The sequence below is a fragment of the Aptenodytes patagonicus genome, chromosome 7 (genome assembly GCF_965638725.1).
Source record: "Aptenodytes patagonicus chromosome 7, bAptPat1.pri.cur, whole genome shotgun sequence".
NCBI lineage: Eukaryota > Metazoa > Chordata > Aves > Sphenisciformes > Spheniscidae > Aptenodytes > Aptenodytes patagonicus.
The window spans coordinates 53,676,855-53,692,150 of record NC_134955.1 but is presented as its reverse complement, the minus strand read 5'-3'; the positions used below and the strand labels follow the sequence as shown (position 1 = coordinate 53,692,150).

The 15,296-nt window shown below is 48.0% G+C and overlaps 1 protein-coding gene across 1 annotated transcript in view; it reads left to right on the top strand.

Annotated features, from left to right (window-relative positions):
- Positions 1 to 2,250: 2,250 nt before the first annotated feature.
- The window catches only part of FOXN3 (forkhead box N3), a 215,718-nt gene continuing 202,672 nt past the window's right edge, over positions 2,251 to 15,296 (top strand). The window contains exon 1 of the mRNA XM_076345255.1: positions 2,251 to 2,404. The gene's annotated coding sequence lies outside the window, so the exon portion shown is untranslated. The remainder of the gene's footprint in view (positions 2,405 to 15,296) is intronic.

Genomic DNA, 15,296 nt, shown 5'->3' with positions numbered 1-15,296 from the left:
GGTTTCATATTCACTTTGGAATAAACTGAGCCCATCCATCCATTGAAGAGGCGAGTGTCAGGGAATCAACAGGAGGTTATGGCCATCTGCAGAGACGAGCAGCGCCCAGGGATATAGCTAGGACCAAGGTGGGGGCAGGGAGAAGTTTCATGCCAGCAATTTTTACGAATGAAAGGACCGAGCTGCTACTTCAACTCATGCTGGCTTTTCAAAATCCATCCTGAGACAGCAAGAAAAAAGGGCAGAGGAATGACGTTTCCATTCCCTTCTACCAGTAAAGCTGTATTTGATACAGATACAGAAAAATATTCCATTTTTTTTCAAATCTTACCATCAAAATTCAGAGTTGCTACTTTTTGTATATTGTTGACTTCCAAAGGTTGCAATATGCTGGTGCAGAATCAGGGTTTCTTTGTGTCACTCCCATGCCAAAGCACGTTGGGTCTGGGGTTGGGAGCTCTGTACAGCTGAGTAGTGGAGTTTGGGTAGGCAGGAAAAAGGGTTGGCAGGACACAGCTCTTGTTCTGCCCTCTGTCCAGACTCAGTGTCAAGGAAAGGATGTATCCCTTGGGGGAAAAAATCTCATCCCATCTCGAACCAGTCATTCCCACATTATGGCAAAATAAATCTAAAGGGATAAAGCTAGGCTTTTTCTATAATCACTACAGCAATCGCTCTGTAGGGTTGGTTGGAGAAAGGTAAATTCACAATGAATAATTAAATGCCCTTTATGGGCCTGACAGTTCCCTGGGTGTGTGGCAGTGCTGATGGCACCAGCTCCCTCTGAGATCCTGCCAGCCTTTGCACTCACAGACGGGTCCCAGTTCAGCCCAAAGCTCCCTCTCCCGTGCTTTCATGGGAGCAAGGCAGGAGAGGCAGCAGGAGGAGGCTGGGATGAGGGTTGCAAAGGGGTAGAGGAGCAAGGAGGAGGAGGCAGGGTGCACCCTTGGTACTGTAAGCTCTCCTGGCTTGGGGAGTTTTCTCTGTTACTTGACTGTAAAGAATACAGTATAACGAGATGCCAGGCCTCGGCTGGAGCTCCCGGCTGGTAAGATGATAACAAAAATAACAGTTTTAGTTCTGCATGTCTTAGTTTTCAACACACAGAAGCCCGGCTCCAGTGACACGAAGGTCGCTCACAGTTGCAACGTGATGGCCAAGGAAGGCAGCCAAGGCATGCAGGCATGCACCAGGGGGTCGTGCCCCTCCTGGGTGGTGGGACGAGGACAGGGCTGCCTGCCCACACCAGAAGACGGCAGGGCCGGGCAGGGCGGGCGCCCCAGGGGGACAGCCAGCCCCAGCGGGGTTTCCCCTGGAAAAGAAAATGTGGGACCTGCCATCCGCCGCCTTCCTCCAGGCCAGGGGCAGCTGCGTCGCCACGTACCCGCAGGAAAACACCCCCCGGCAAGCGGCACCCCCCGGCCCGACCTCGCCGGCTTCCCGCTCCCGCGTTCCCCCTTCTCCCGAAGTTTCCTTCGGGGAGGCCCGGCCCGGCCACCCGCCGCCAGCTCCGCGGGGCGGCCGGCGGGGCGGGGCGGGGCGGGCGGGCGGGCGGCGCTAGGGCCCGGCGGGGCGCGGCGCCGCCGCCGGGGGTAGGGGGGGGCGGCAGGCGGCGGCGTGGGCTGCGGCTGCCTCCCGCCGCGGGGCGCGGAGCGGGGCCGGCCGCGGGGAGCACCCACCCCCGCGGCGGCGGTGGGAGCCAAGGGCCGCGGCGAGGAGGTAACGGCCGCGGCGATGGCGTTTCGCGGTGTCATTGGGAGCGTGTGCGGGTGGGTGGGTGGGTGCCAGCCGGCCGGCCCCGCGGCCGCCGCCGCCGCGCCCCGTCCCTCCCGGGGCAGGGAGCCTCGGCCAAACTTTTGGGGCCGCTGGGCCGTTGGCTACCGCGGGCGGGCAGCGGCGGCGCCCCGGGGGCCGTGGCGGGGAGTTAGTCGGGGCTGCCCCGCGCCGCCCGCCCCCGTCCCGCCGCCGAGCCCCGCCGGGCGCGCAGCCCCGACGCGCTGGGGACGCGGAGGCGGCAGCCCGGCGGCAGGCGGTGGGGAAGGGCGCTCCGGGGCGAGCAGGGAACGCGTGCGGGGCGGCCTCCGGGCCGCATCCCGGGCGGGCTGTGCCCCGACAGCGCCGCCCCCGGCCCTGGCCCCGGCTCCGCGGGGGCGGCGGGCGGGCTGGGCGGGAGAGACGCGGCGGCTGCAGCCCCGGCCGGGGCCCGGCGGGCGCTGGCGGGTCAGCGGCGCAGCCGGCGGCGGGCAGCCACCCCGCCGTCTCCCTTTTGTTCCTGCGTGCCGCCGGCTGTTAGATCCGTGCCCGGGAAGAAGCCGCTCCGTACTTCAGGGGCCCCGTCTGTGTCTGCACACACGCCTGAAGGGCATCCTCTGGTAGGGCTGGTCTGTCAGAGCCGCCAGGAAAGGTATTTTCTTATTTTCACATCAGCTGTCCTTTGCTTGCCGTTCTTCAGTGCTGACTCTTAACTTATCTGGACTTACGGTGAATTAATTTCTTCACAATGTATATGCATGTGTCCCTGCGCCCTGGAGAAGGATTTCCTTATTAACCTGCCAACTACGCTGCGCTCATTTCTTAATTTATATTGTCAAAAATATGTCTCTGGAAATCTGTTTGCACGGCTACGGCACGACTGCTCTTGCAACCCAGTTTACTGAAACTTTAATTGCAGCAGGCGATGTTTTACTCTGGAGCCGTTTATGTCAGAGCAGACTGTTACTCTGATGGGATAACGGCGTCTCTTAGACGATCGTTTTTCACACAGGGAGGGCTTGTGCTGTTTCATGGGATGAATCAGAAGCAAAAATGAGCAAACAACGAAAATAAGTTTGTGTGGTATTAAAAAACCCAACGTGGTAACGTCTGTTATGGGCACGGTAAGTCAGGCAGCAAACCCCCAGTTTTCTCCAGCGTAGCCCACGTATCAGCCAGTAAACAACATAAACTGTGATCACTTTGCAGCCGAAAATATAAGGCCTTGCAGCCCTTGGCTGCCTAAGCGTTACGTGTCATTAAAGTAGCTCTCTTGGAGGAGAGGGACTGTCCCAGGAGCTGTAAAATCTATAAACACTTTTCTGATTGGTTTAAAAATTTAGACACAGGAAGCGGATGGTATCTAATAACAGACAAGTGGAGACACTGTTGTCATGGAAACTGAGAAGACTACCCCCCTCTCCCATTTATTTAAAAAAAAAAAAAAAAGAAAAAAGTCTGCATATCATCAGAAATGCCTGCAGACCGCCTTGGCTGCTGTTGCCTTTCCCACAGCATCTGTTGAAACCTGAGAACGTGCCTGTCAAATCAAGGTCATTTTACAATAAAACCCCACGCCATCGTCTCCCCTCTTTCCTCTCTGGACGTTGTCCCGCACTTTCCACCCAAGGAGGAGTTTGGGAGACAGAGCCGGCCTGCCCCGTGCCCAGCGGGCTGCCCTCCGTATGGTGGGCATCCTGCCCCAGCCAGGCCTGCAGCCGGGGAGAGGCTGCTGCTGGGGGGGGGCTGGTGTGGGGAGGAAAGCTCAAAGCAGCAGGACCAAGGGGGTTAAAAAAAAGTAGTAGCGAGGGATGACTTTTTTTTTTTTTTAAATCAAATGACCAGGCCACGTTTCTTTTTGTGGGAATCTATGGACCTGGGAGAGAAAGCTGGGATTGATTAGATCTTCCTCTGTTCCTCCGCATTTCAAAGTAATATTAAAATGTAATGATTTGGACTTGAATATTAAGGCCATTTCACAACTGCCTCACCTGCAAAAAAAAAAAAAAAAAAGAGGTAAATGGCTATGGGAAACCCTGTGCAATTGCTTTTAATAAAAGCTATTTGAGGACAAAAGCAGAGATACGAGAATAAAATATACTTCATTACGGATGAATGCAGCATGAGAAAATCAGACTATTATTGTGGTAAATTGAAGTTTTACTTTGCCGGACTATTGAAAGTTTATTGTGTGTGAAAGGAGAGAGCTATTTTGCTTTTCGAGCAGGAGAGAAGTATTTCACAGCAAACTCATGAGGAAGGTTTTAGTGTTTTTGCTTATTTTCTTGGGCAGCAGCCGTTGATTTCAGATGTTTGTGATGGAAAGATGTCTTTGAGTATTCACTGCGTTTTCTCTGAAACATTTCATTTTGTTGCTCCCTTTAATCTTCATTTTGCAGTGACCAAGCCGAGAAAAAGCACTTGAGTGCTTCACCCACTGTATAAATCAGCACTTTGAAACCGTAAATGGCTGCTTCGACCTCTGTTGCCTCTTTGCTTGCATATTTCACTTTCTGCATTATTATTTCTTAAGAAAACCGGAGGCTGGTAAGGAGGTCTTGTGGATCAGGAGATAAATCCTGCAGGGCGCTGAAGCGAAGGTGCTCAGCGCCCTCTCCACCCACACTCTTGGATCTTGCCATCCGAAAAACCCAAGGCCTGGCTTTAAAATCTGGCTGTGGGCAGAGCAGCCTTAAGGGATGGTGAAGTTAGAGGGAGCAGCGCCTGCTTCTGCTCGAGGAGTCCCTGTTGGCTGCCGGGCTGAGATGGCACCGGGGTGCAGGAGCTGGGGCCCCCCTCCCTGCTGTCGGGGAAAGGCTTAGGGAGTCGGGCACTTGCGTGGTTAATCCAGCGCACGTCTGATTAGCCAGATGCTGCTTTTAATTGCTGTGGAGTTCAAATGGAGAAAGTTTGGCTTGGTAGCGAAAGTGTGCTTGCTTCTAGAAGTGAATTTCCTGTTGTTGGGAGCACCCTTATCTGCAGGAAGGTTCGTCGGCAGGAAGCGTGTCAGTTACTTGTTTTTACACAATGAAGGAAATGAGCTGGATTAGGTACTTTCTAGATTTACCCTTCATCGTCCTCCGTGTCTGTGCTACTCTCTCTCTGATGGTTTTAGTTTGTAAAAGTTTTATGACGTCAGTCATTCCCGAGGGAAATGCAAGAAGTTAAATGCTTGTGTTGTCCTGCCATTTTTGCTGTTATAAAAGAACACCCCACCAACCTCTCTGGGCCACATTTGCAATTTATACCTTTTGAGCCTCATTAATGATACTCAGATAGGCTTTTTTTTTTCTTCCCCCCCCTTAGAATGAAAGATCAAAAAGACCAGTTATTTTACTAATAGGAGCAGTTCTTACACTTCTGAACTGCCTTTCATCATGGATTGTAAATCACTTTACAGAAATTCATTTTTTAATATCCACAGAAGTTGTGTGAGCATAGGAAGCCGAAACGTAGCATTTCACATGGACTGCCCAAAGTTGCAAGGCAAATTAGGAGCAGAGCTGGGAGTCAAATTAATTGCCCCTTAATTAGCAATTGCTAATGGATTAAAACTTTGAAAATGTGTCTGCCTTTCCTGAGTGCGCTCGTGCTAATGTGCCAATGCAGTGTGTATGTATTTGGGATGTGGGGTTGGGGGTGAGAATATAAGCAGTGGTTCCAGAACATGCCAGTCATTTACTGGTCCCCGTCCAGCCTGGCGTGGCTGGGATGCCAGGTTGGAGGCTTGCAAGATTAGACACAGCTTTGGATGAAGGTCCAGACTAAAGGCGAGGGCTGAGGTTTAGGTCATTGTGTTCTAGTAAGCAGGGAGGTTCAGGGAAATAAATGTTATTTCTCTAATGTCGGCTCACAACGGAGTATTTATGGCATTAAGCTGAACTTTTGCAGAGGGTTTTGAGGAGGAAATGTGGAAGAGTTACATAAACTTGCAAGAAGCTGCCTGGCATGCTGAGCAGCTTCAAGTAGTGATTTTTTGGCGTAGGAGATGTCTTGGTGTTAGGAACTGTTCCTGGCAGAAGAGGTTGCCAGGGCTGTCCAGAAGCCTAAGCTGGGCTGGAACGGGACTGTCCTGGCTGATGCTGGAATTTGCCAGTTCATGACTTCAGACATAACACAGTGCAGCATGACTTTGGTCACAATTTTGAAATATTTCTAATGAAACCGCATTTGGCTTGTTACCTGCTCTCATGGCCAAGCAAAAGTAAAACTGTAACAAGAATAATGGGGGGGGGGGAAGACTCCAACAAAACAGCATTTCATTTAAATGTAAAAATTACAGCCATGTTTTTTCAGAAGCAATCAGCTGATTCTGGGAAACCATCCTGAAGCTCTGGAAGGCAAGGCAGTTCTTGGGAAGCGACTCTCTTTGGAAATATTACTCCGTTTAAGGTGCCCGAAGTTCAGTTGCCAAGCATCAGGGCAACTCAAACCCTCCTTAACTTCACTGTAACGCTTTAGGTGCCATTAGCAGTCTTGGGACTTCTGCTTGATCTGGACTGAAGCTGGATGTCTAGCTTAAGGTGTGCCCCTTGCCTGCCTGCATAGCCCGCGAAGGAGCAAGGCTCCCCGCACCCCGGTTGTCCCCCTTCAGGGATGGGCACGAAGTGATGGGATAGCCCTGCTCTGGAGGTGGCGAGTGAGAGGGGTCTGGGGAATGGCTAAAACTTGCCACGGCTGGACATGCGACTTTCAGGTGATTCAAGTCGTATAGGACCACCCTCGTGTTAGCCCAAGTGCTGGTGGCTGCTTGCTTGCTGGGGGTCAGGTTTTCCCCACCCCTTTCGGGGAGGAACAGAAGTAATGATACGCTCTTTCAGAACTCCTTAAAACTCATCTGTTCGTAATGTCTGCAGAAGTTGGACAGGCTAAGGCTGCTGGAGGTGAAACGTCTGCCTATTATGCTGGACCATATTTTGTCGCTCTTTCCTTTTATTTCTCTGTCTGTAGTCTAACAGTCTCTTTGCTGGCGATGGTCTTTCTCTGTGTTGGCACTGACTGCAGGGCAGACAGACGGCAGGGCTGTGACCTGTGGTCAGGGTTGGTAGGTGCCATTGAATGGAAAGATCTGCCTAGCTGTTTGATACTGTAGTTTTTTCCAACATTAGCAGGAATTTACATCAATGCTAGCCAATATAATAAAGTTTCCAACACTGGATGTGTTTACCTTTTACTGAAAATAGGTTAAACCAAATAAAAAGAGATTATTTAAGGACCTGGATGATTTTGACCCACACCATTTTCTCCCTTTGTGCACCTCCCATATGCCAGGTTCTGGTGGGACCCTGTCTGTGAACTCCTCAGGCCGAGTGCGAAGTTCCCCGGTGGGAGCCTAATTGCAAAGCGCTTACCTGCCACCTATTTGCTGATACGGCCCACTCACGATGTCTGGGCATACTTATTTTTGTTGCAAGGAAAATATACCAGACTTCCTAACAGACGGGGCTTTACGTACAAGGCAATCCAAGCTAGATTCTGGAAAGCATTTCAGAGTGGCAGCTTTATTGGAAATTGCTTCTTAATACTGTACGGCAAAGCAGTTGCTCTTTTTAGTGTAGTTCCTTGCAAGACCTGTGCCCGCCCTGCTGAACCGAGCAGTGGCCTTGCGTCTCCTGTGACCCTGCCTCCTGTCTCAGGCTCGCCAGGCTCCCCTCTCCAACGCCTGGCAGCTCTGCGGCTCCCCGGTACAGAGCTGCACAGAGCTGCTTTTTGTTTTTTCTCTTGGGCTTTGTAGAGAGGCCAACCTTTTCCCTGGATAAAGTCGGCTTCCGGCACAGCAATCAGATGCGAACTCCCCAGCCTGACCCATCCTTGCAGAGCCACGCTTGGTGTTACTCCCCTTAGTAAGATCTTCTCGTTGCCAATTTAATTGCTGGCCAGGCTTGCTGTGGAAAGGAGCAGAGGCATTAGAGGGGTTACAAGAGGTTATTAGAGATGGGAGAAAGCTGAAGGTCTGACCCATCCAGATTTAACTGGATTAAATCTTATTTTACCCCCAACTCCAACTTGTTTTGATCTGGGTTTTACAGTAGATCATTTGTAGAAGCTACCCAATTAATATGCTAATTTTAACACCAGATTTTGTAAAGCTTTTTTGTTGGAGGTGGAGAAGGGATCCAAATGTTTTGATCCTATTTTTATCATTAAATTCACTGAATTTTTCTCGCTCTGTGCTTTGCAGAGAGGAGTGAAATTTTAATAATTCACTAATACACTTTCACTTCATTAACATTTTATCATTCTGGCATTGTGCATATGGTGAACTCCTTAGTAGTCTCATTAAGGGCCTGATCTTGCCCCCATACTCTCATATCCCTCCAGGTGTGGAAAACCCTAAACGCAGGTGCTATTCTGCTTTTTGGAAAGAGCTTTTCTCTTTTTCCAATAGATAGTAAACTGAACAAAACATGCAAGGGGTTTTGGGGTTTTTTTTGTTGTTGTTTTGGTTTTTTTTACAAAATGGAAACATTTATACAAAGGTAGCAGCGATGGTTAGGTTGGAGCCACTAAGTGCCAAGCCTCCAGCCATCACAAAACTTTTAATGGTGTGGTCTAGAGAGCGTGAAGACACAGAGTGTTATAGTGGTATCATTTGCATCATTTTACACTGTGGCATGTTTGTTTTAAGCAGAGATTTATACTGGTATTAAAATGGTTATGAAACTTTCAAGTGCCTTACCTGGGATAGCACAGTGCTTGGTATTAGGATAGCACAAATAACATGTAACATTTCATGTAATCTTGGTGATTAAGTACATAAGTTTGCAGGTGTGTGCCCACATTGTGTTAAACAGGTGCTTTTTAATGGTGTCCTAATCTGAAATTGGGTGTTGAACTTCCATGGTGACTCTCCTTCCTTTTTTTTTCCCTTTTCTTTTCTTTTTCGCATAAAATAAATCTCTGAATTAGTGCATCATTTGTTACTGCTAATTAAATACTGTTAGCACACCAAATTACTTCAGGCGTATTCAGAAGGCATAAGAAGCCAAGCGTGGCTGAGGCATGGACAGTGGGTAGGTACAGGAGGCTTGAGAGTGGAAGGGAATCTTCTAGGTTGTGAGCAGCGGAGAACTAAGGGCCAGGTAAGAATTTCAGGAGGTTACGTGTATTGAAGAGTGTGGCTGTTGGGAGCCTGGAGGACAAGAGATCACAGTAATAAATACAGGAGGTGTTGAGGGACCTGGCTGAAAGTTTTTACTTGTCAAATAGAATATATTTGCTTTTAGAAGCACCAGGACAGAAACTCGTCTCTTGTAAATTGGTATAATGCCATTTGAGTTAGTGGAATTTCACTTATACCAGCTGATGGTCTGTCTGGTGGTATTACAAGAAAAGTGAAGATGTGAAGGATGGGGGAACTGAAAGAGGTTATAGGCCTGAGCAACAGGGAGGGTGGAAGTTTGTTCAGAAGTGATAGTGAGGCTGGGCAAGTGAAGAAAGATCAAAAGGTCCATTGCAGCTATATTGGGTTTGATTTGACAGCGAGACACTCAGCCAAAGAGATGTCAGGGAGGCTGAGAGATGGGCTTGGCTGGAGAGGAGAGTTGGCGATGGAAAGTACATTTCTCATTGGCACGGTAGCAATTGGTGTGTGAGTGAATAAGATTATGCACAGGGTGAGGAGGGGGGGCAGGACAAAGACCAAGGCCACAGCAGGAGCTGGCGGAGAGGACATGGAGGTACAGAGCAATCGCTGGACAAGGACGAGGAGGGCCAGAAGACAGCGTCTCACAAAGCCGAGGCGGGACAAAAGTCCTTCAGTCTGGAAGGAGGAATAGAAAAAACTTATCAACTTATTTAGGGTTGAGAAGAGAAAGAGAATGACATTGACTTCTTTGGAGACATGAGCCGTGAATAATCTCTACTACAATTAGTAAACTTTGAAAAGCTGAGCTATAAATAAACTACATCTTAACTGGTATGTCTAATTTTTTTCCCCCCTGACTTCTGTTGTTGCAAAGTAGTCTCATGTAATGGTGCAGCAGACCTTAATGTCCTGGGGATGGTTACGGCAGCATCACTAATTGACGCTGCGCTGCGTGGTGCTGCTGTGGCTGCTCTGTGCAGAGCTCTGCGCCTCGCTTGTTCTGGGGGGTGAAGTGGCCATGTCAGCCCAGGTTTACCTCCAGCTGGGCGCTGTGCCTGCTGCAGTCGGGGTCCTGGGGGAGGTGTTGCAGTCAGGTTATTGCTCAGGAAATTCAAACAGGTGCTGGGAAGTCACAGGGTTTTGATTAAATGTACTGGCATTGTAGCTGTGGTTGCCGTTCCCCAGTTATTAGGCCCCATGTGGGGAAGCAGGGCGGTGTTGAACCACCCGTGGGTGCGGTGGGGCAGGGGAGGCAGTGGGTGGGTTCCCCTCTGGTCTGCGATGTCTGTCGGGAGCAGGGCTGGGGTGTGATGAAGAAGGTCTGAGAAAAACGTCGCGGCTTCAGTTTGTGTTGTGACCGAGCAGGAGATCTCACTCGACATATTTCGCCATGGAGTAACTTTGTGCAAGGAGGAAGAAAACACAGACTGGAAAAAATGAGGTAGAATGTAGGAAAAATGAGGAAAAACATAGAAATCGGGCATGTGTGTTACGATGGTCACCCTTGTTCACAAGGAGGTCTCATTACTAGAGCAACTGCAACCCATTTACAGTGCTGGGGCCTGCTGCAACGACTGGAAACAGCCTGTCTAGAAATGAGACCGGCTTACTTGTACCAAGACAAGAAAAATTTAAAAAAAAAGCATCAAAAGTGAAAAGTAAAGTGCGTTTTAAAAATCCTTTTGGTTTTTGTAAGCCAGGGTGCCATTTCTGATGGGTGGGGACATTCCCATTCCCCGTTTGTGACTCTGGTGATCTCCTTGTCCAGCACCTCAGGGGCAGCCAGCCTGGGTTGGAAGGTCAGTATCTTTAGAAACAGAAAACATTTTGGCTTTCCAAGTAGAATGATTTCTTTCTTTCCTAGTTGTATTGAAAGCATGTGTTGCTGCCATTGCAGCAGTTTGAAAAAACAAGCTGAGCATTTTGAAGCTAAAATAGTTGAGAGATGACTCCTGGGGAAAGCAAGGAAAGATGTGGAGGGCTCAGAGGCACAGTAACGGGATGTGAAGCCTTTCACCACAGGTCGCTCAGGTGGGTTATCTCCAGAAAGCAGTAGTTACCTTTTGGCAATGACTGTCAGCGGTTGCAAAGCCAAGGGGCTCATGCCTGCTCCTGATCCCACACAGATGGTGTGAGGTTGAGGACCAGCATGAGCTCAGGCGGTGGCCCTGCTCTGGTTCCTTATGGGCTGGTGACAAGGCTGCGCACCCTCAAAAATCACCGATGGCGATTAAAGACCGTGGCTGTAGGATCAGGATCAAGCTTCCCAGCAGTTTGCACCTGTGCCGTCAGGTTGAAGGGTTGTTCAAAAATGTTGAAGAGATGCTTCGGATGAGGAAGGGCCCAGGCACAATTATACAGGCCTTGAACCCCTTATTGAGGGGATAATTTCGCAGTGCTAGTAGCAAAAGCTTTTTTACCAGAAAAGCAGCATTATCTGTTGTCAAGAGGCTGCGTGAAACAGCCTTTGCTGCGTTGATGATAAGAATAGTATCGGTCTTGCCCAGTTGCCCTTTCTCCCTGAGAGGGTTATGTCCCAAGCTGGCGGAGTCTGCCCGCTCCCCGTGTGGGCTGCGCTTGGTTTATTCAAACCATGCTTCCTCCTGTCTTGCTTTTTTGTGTGAAGTGCTTTCTGCTCAAATGAGGACACCTGTTCACGGTGTGGTGTGGGCAGTTCAGGAATTGCTTTGAAATCTGGAGCAGGATTTTTTTTTTCTTTTAGTAATTTTCATTCTGAATTTGTGTTGAGTCTTGTTTACTACTGTTAGCTACTGCTAATTGTGTGGGGGTAAGAGCTGAGACCACAGAGCAGCAGGGATCCCAAGCACCCTGCTCTGTCATAGACACAGTGTGGAAAAAAGATTTTGACCCCAAAAACCTACAGCCTAAATAAGGTATTTGGAGCAAAAATTACTCCAGTATAGAAGTCTCTACACCAATATAATTATTTGTCCTACTTTCCTATTTCACATGCTTTATTTAAGTTCCTGTCACCTGCTAATAACACATGAACATTGGGGAAATTTGGAGGGTATGCACAGTACTATTGCCCTTTCTCGGGCAGCTGCTACTGGCCGGCTTATGTTCAGCGGATTTCTTGCTGTCAAAAACACTTTTAGCACATGAATGAATGCGCAGGAAACCACCTAAATATTGATTAATATAGACAGAAACTGCTCTCCCACCTCTCACTCATTCAAAACAACGATGACAAAGTCAGGCAGCAGGATTCAGCTCATGGGCTGTTGGGAAGACCTTGTTTTATTTCAAAAGTAGAGCTCTCAAAAAGAGCTAGTAGGTACTAGTGCTGGGAGTGAAACTTTTGTTTCCAAATGCAAGGGGCAAGAGGTTCAGCCCAGGTGCAACACCTGTAGGTGAGGAAGTGCCTTGACTTCTAGAAGTGTTGAAGCAAGCAGCATGGTGCTTTGGAAGATCTAGCCAGTCGTTCCTTCTGGTGCCAGTGTGGGCGTGAATGCTGGCAAAAATTGAAGCTTGTCCCTTTTCATGCCAAAATCTATCGACTCTGATTGTCTTAGCTGATTTCAGTGAAGATTTTGCCTGAGCAAATAGCTTGGTATTTGATCACGTAGATGGTTGATGTTTAAAGTCCACCTTCATGTATTCATGGGGAGCTCCCATGGGACGCAGTGGCAGTTGCATCTGATTTTATGGATGCAGAATTTGATGCTCCATTGCCGTCATTGATATAGTGATGGTGAAAATGGTTATTATTAATTTGTATTCCAGTGGTAGGTAAACAGTGTTAATATTTGGCTCTTCCCCAGACATCCTCGCTCTCTCAAGTGCGTTCTCCGTTGATACCAAAGGTGATTTATGTGAGTATTCCCACTCTGGCAGTGTGAGTGATGCACATACAGCTCTTTGGAGCCAGCAGATGAGAAGACTTCTTTATACACAGATATGCTGCAGCACAGACCTATATTGCTGTAACCATGAAATCTATATCTTGTTGTGAACATCATGCAATCCATTACTTGTTTGTGCAAAATTCAACACTTCACCAGCCAATGAAGCGAGGAGCAGAGGGCCAAACTCAGCCCCCTGGGTGCAGTGTATTGGCCTTTACTGACTTGCAGACCCTTGACCCTTAAGCCCATAGACGGATCTCCAAGTTTTCTGACTATGGGAGCGAGTGAAGGTGGGTTGTCACACATTTGTCTTGTAGTGATAAACTCCCATGTCTAATAACTGAACCCAGGTAGCAGCCTTTCCTCAAGTGAGCAAACTCATCAGGTCTCTGTCTTGGCCACTGTGCTTTACAGAACTGCAAGAAGCTAGTTGTCTTTAAGTTTAAATTTAATTGGCTAAACCTATTAAGGAGGAGACAGACAGACGTGGACAGCAGGATGATTGAAGCCGTTTTTAATAGCCAATAAAGCTAATCCTCTTCCCCTAAAATGCCTAAGTAGCAGCCTAAAGAACTGCTTTGTCTGTGAGCTGCTGTCATGGTTTAACCCCAGCCGGCAACCAAGCACCACGCAGCCGCTCGCTCACCCTCCCCCCCCCCCCCCCCCCCCCCCCCCGTGGGATGGGGGAGAGAATCGGAAGGGTAAAAGTAAGAAAACTCATGGGTTGAGATAAGAACAGTTAATGATTGAAATAAAATCATAATAATAATAAATTGTAATGAAAAGGAAAACAACAAAAAGAGAGAGAGAAACAAAACCCAGGAAAAACAAGTGATGCAATTGCTCACCACCCACCGACTGATGCCCAGCCAGTCCCTGAGCAGTGGTCACTGCCCCCTGGCCAACTCCCCCCAGTTTATGTACTGAGCATGACGTCACATGGTATGGAATATCCCTTTGGCCAGTTTGGCTGTGCCCCCTCCCAGCTTCTTGTGCACCTCCAGCCTCCTCAGTCGGTAGAGCATGGGAAGCTGAAAAGTCCTTGACTAGTGTAAGCACTACCTAGCAACAACTAAAACATCGGTGCGTTATCAACTTTGTTCTCATCCTAAATCCAAAACACAGCACTGTACCAGCTACTAGGAAGGAAATTAACTCTATCCCTGCCAAAACCACGACAAACAGCTACTGGGAAGAAAATTAACTCTATCCCAGCCGAAACCAGGACAGCTGCAGAAGAAGGAAACATGGTTAGATTACAGAAATGCATGTAATGAGTTTATTACAATGTGTTAATTACCACTGCCAATAGTTGTCCTTCATTATTAAAGCAACTTCCTGCAAGATAAAATAATGAAACTTACATTTTCATGTACCTTTGTCAGTCAGAAGTCCAAGAAGAGATTCCTGTTCCACTTCTATCTTGTGGTATAAAGTAATACAACTCCACTGAAGTCAGAGGTGGATACCTGGGGAGAAGGCAACTTCCTTTTTTACTAGAGAGCTTTAATGCAACATTGTTTTATTTCTACACATTAAAGTTAATAACACAGCAAGTGTATTTTAAGTTAAGTCTTTCTAGGATCTCTATATGTTAAATAACTGCGAACAAACTTTATAGTCACTCTATAGGCCCTTGCGATACATCATTTTGAGCTGCCTTCTATCTATTACGTTTTATCTGTCTGCAAAATCCATTTCTAATTCTGGCCATATCTCCTTTGCGATCACTTGCCAGAAATCTATTCCCAGGATTCTCCTTATTTTAGTGAAATATCTCTGCTTCAGCACCTTTCCCAAGGTGGCTGATCTAATCACGGCACTATCAGTTATCACTTCTCATTTCCTTTGCTAGCTCTGTCAAATGCAATGCACAGCCTAACAAAGTGACATTCAAATACTCTCAGTGACCAAGGCTATTTCCCTCTCTTTTACTCTGCAAAACTGGAATTGTATGTGGCTTCTTAAACACGTGCCCTTTGCTCCAGGAATGTGACTTGTAAAGCGCACGGTGAGAAGTGTTAATATTAAGCAGATGAAATAGCTGCCTCTTTATTATCACAGGTAGGTTTCATTTATAGTGACCATCTGGATATTAAACCACACATCCACGACCTCTTTTTTCAGGTGGAGGAGAGCAATGCTTCATTCCTGCCAACTGACAAGAGAGCCCTACCTTGCTGTCAGAGAAATGAAATTTGTCGCCTCCCTGTTCCTAACCTCCATTCTTGTCTGTTTATATATACATGTTTCTCTTTTAAATATGAGTGTGACTGTATGCAAAGGTCAGCGTATACCAAAAAGGGTGCTTGTGTTTCTCAAGTAAGGAGTCACCTGTGTAGTGGAATCCTCTGTTAAGGTTAAATGTGGTTTCTATGGACACAGGTCCAGCAATAGCATCTTTTTTTTGGCCTCTCTTTTTTTTTCCTTGGATGACAAACCTCTTAGTGTTATCTTAGATTGCTATCACAGACTAATACTTGTTTTAATAAGTGTGTGGCTGACTACTCCATCCGCTTTGGAAGATAAAGTTATCCACGTGCGTCTTCACAGCCCTTCCTGCTTTGCGTCATTTGACACATGCTGTC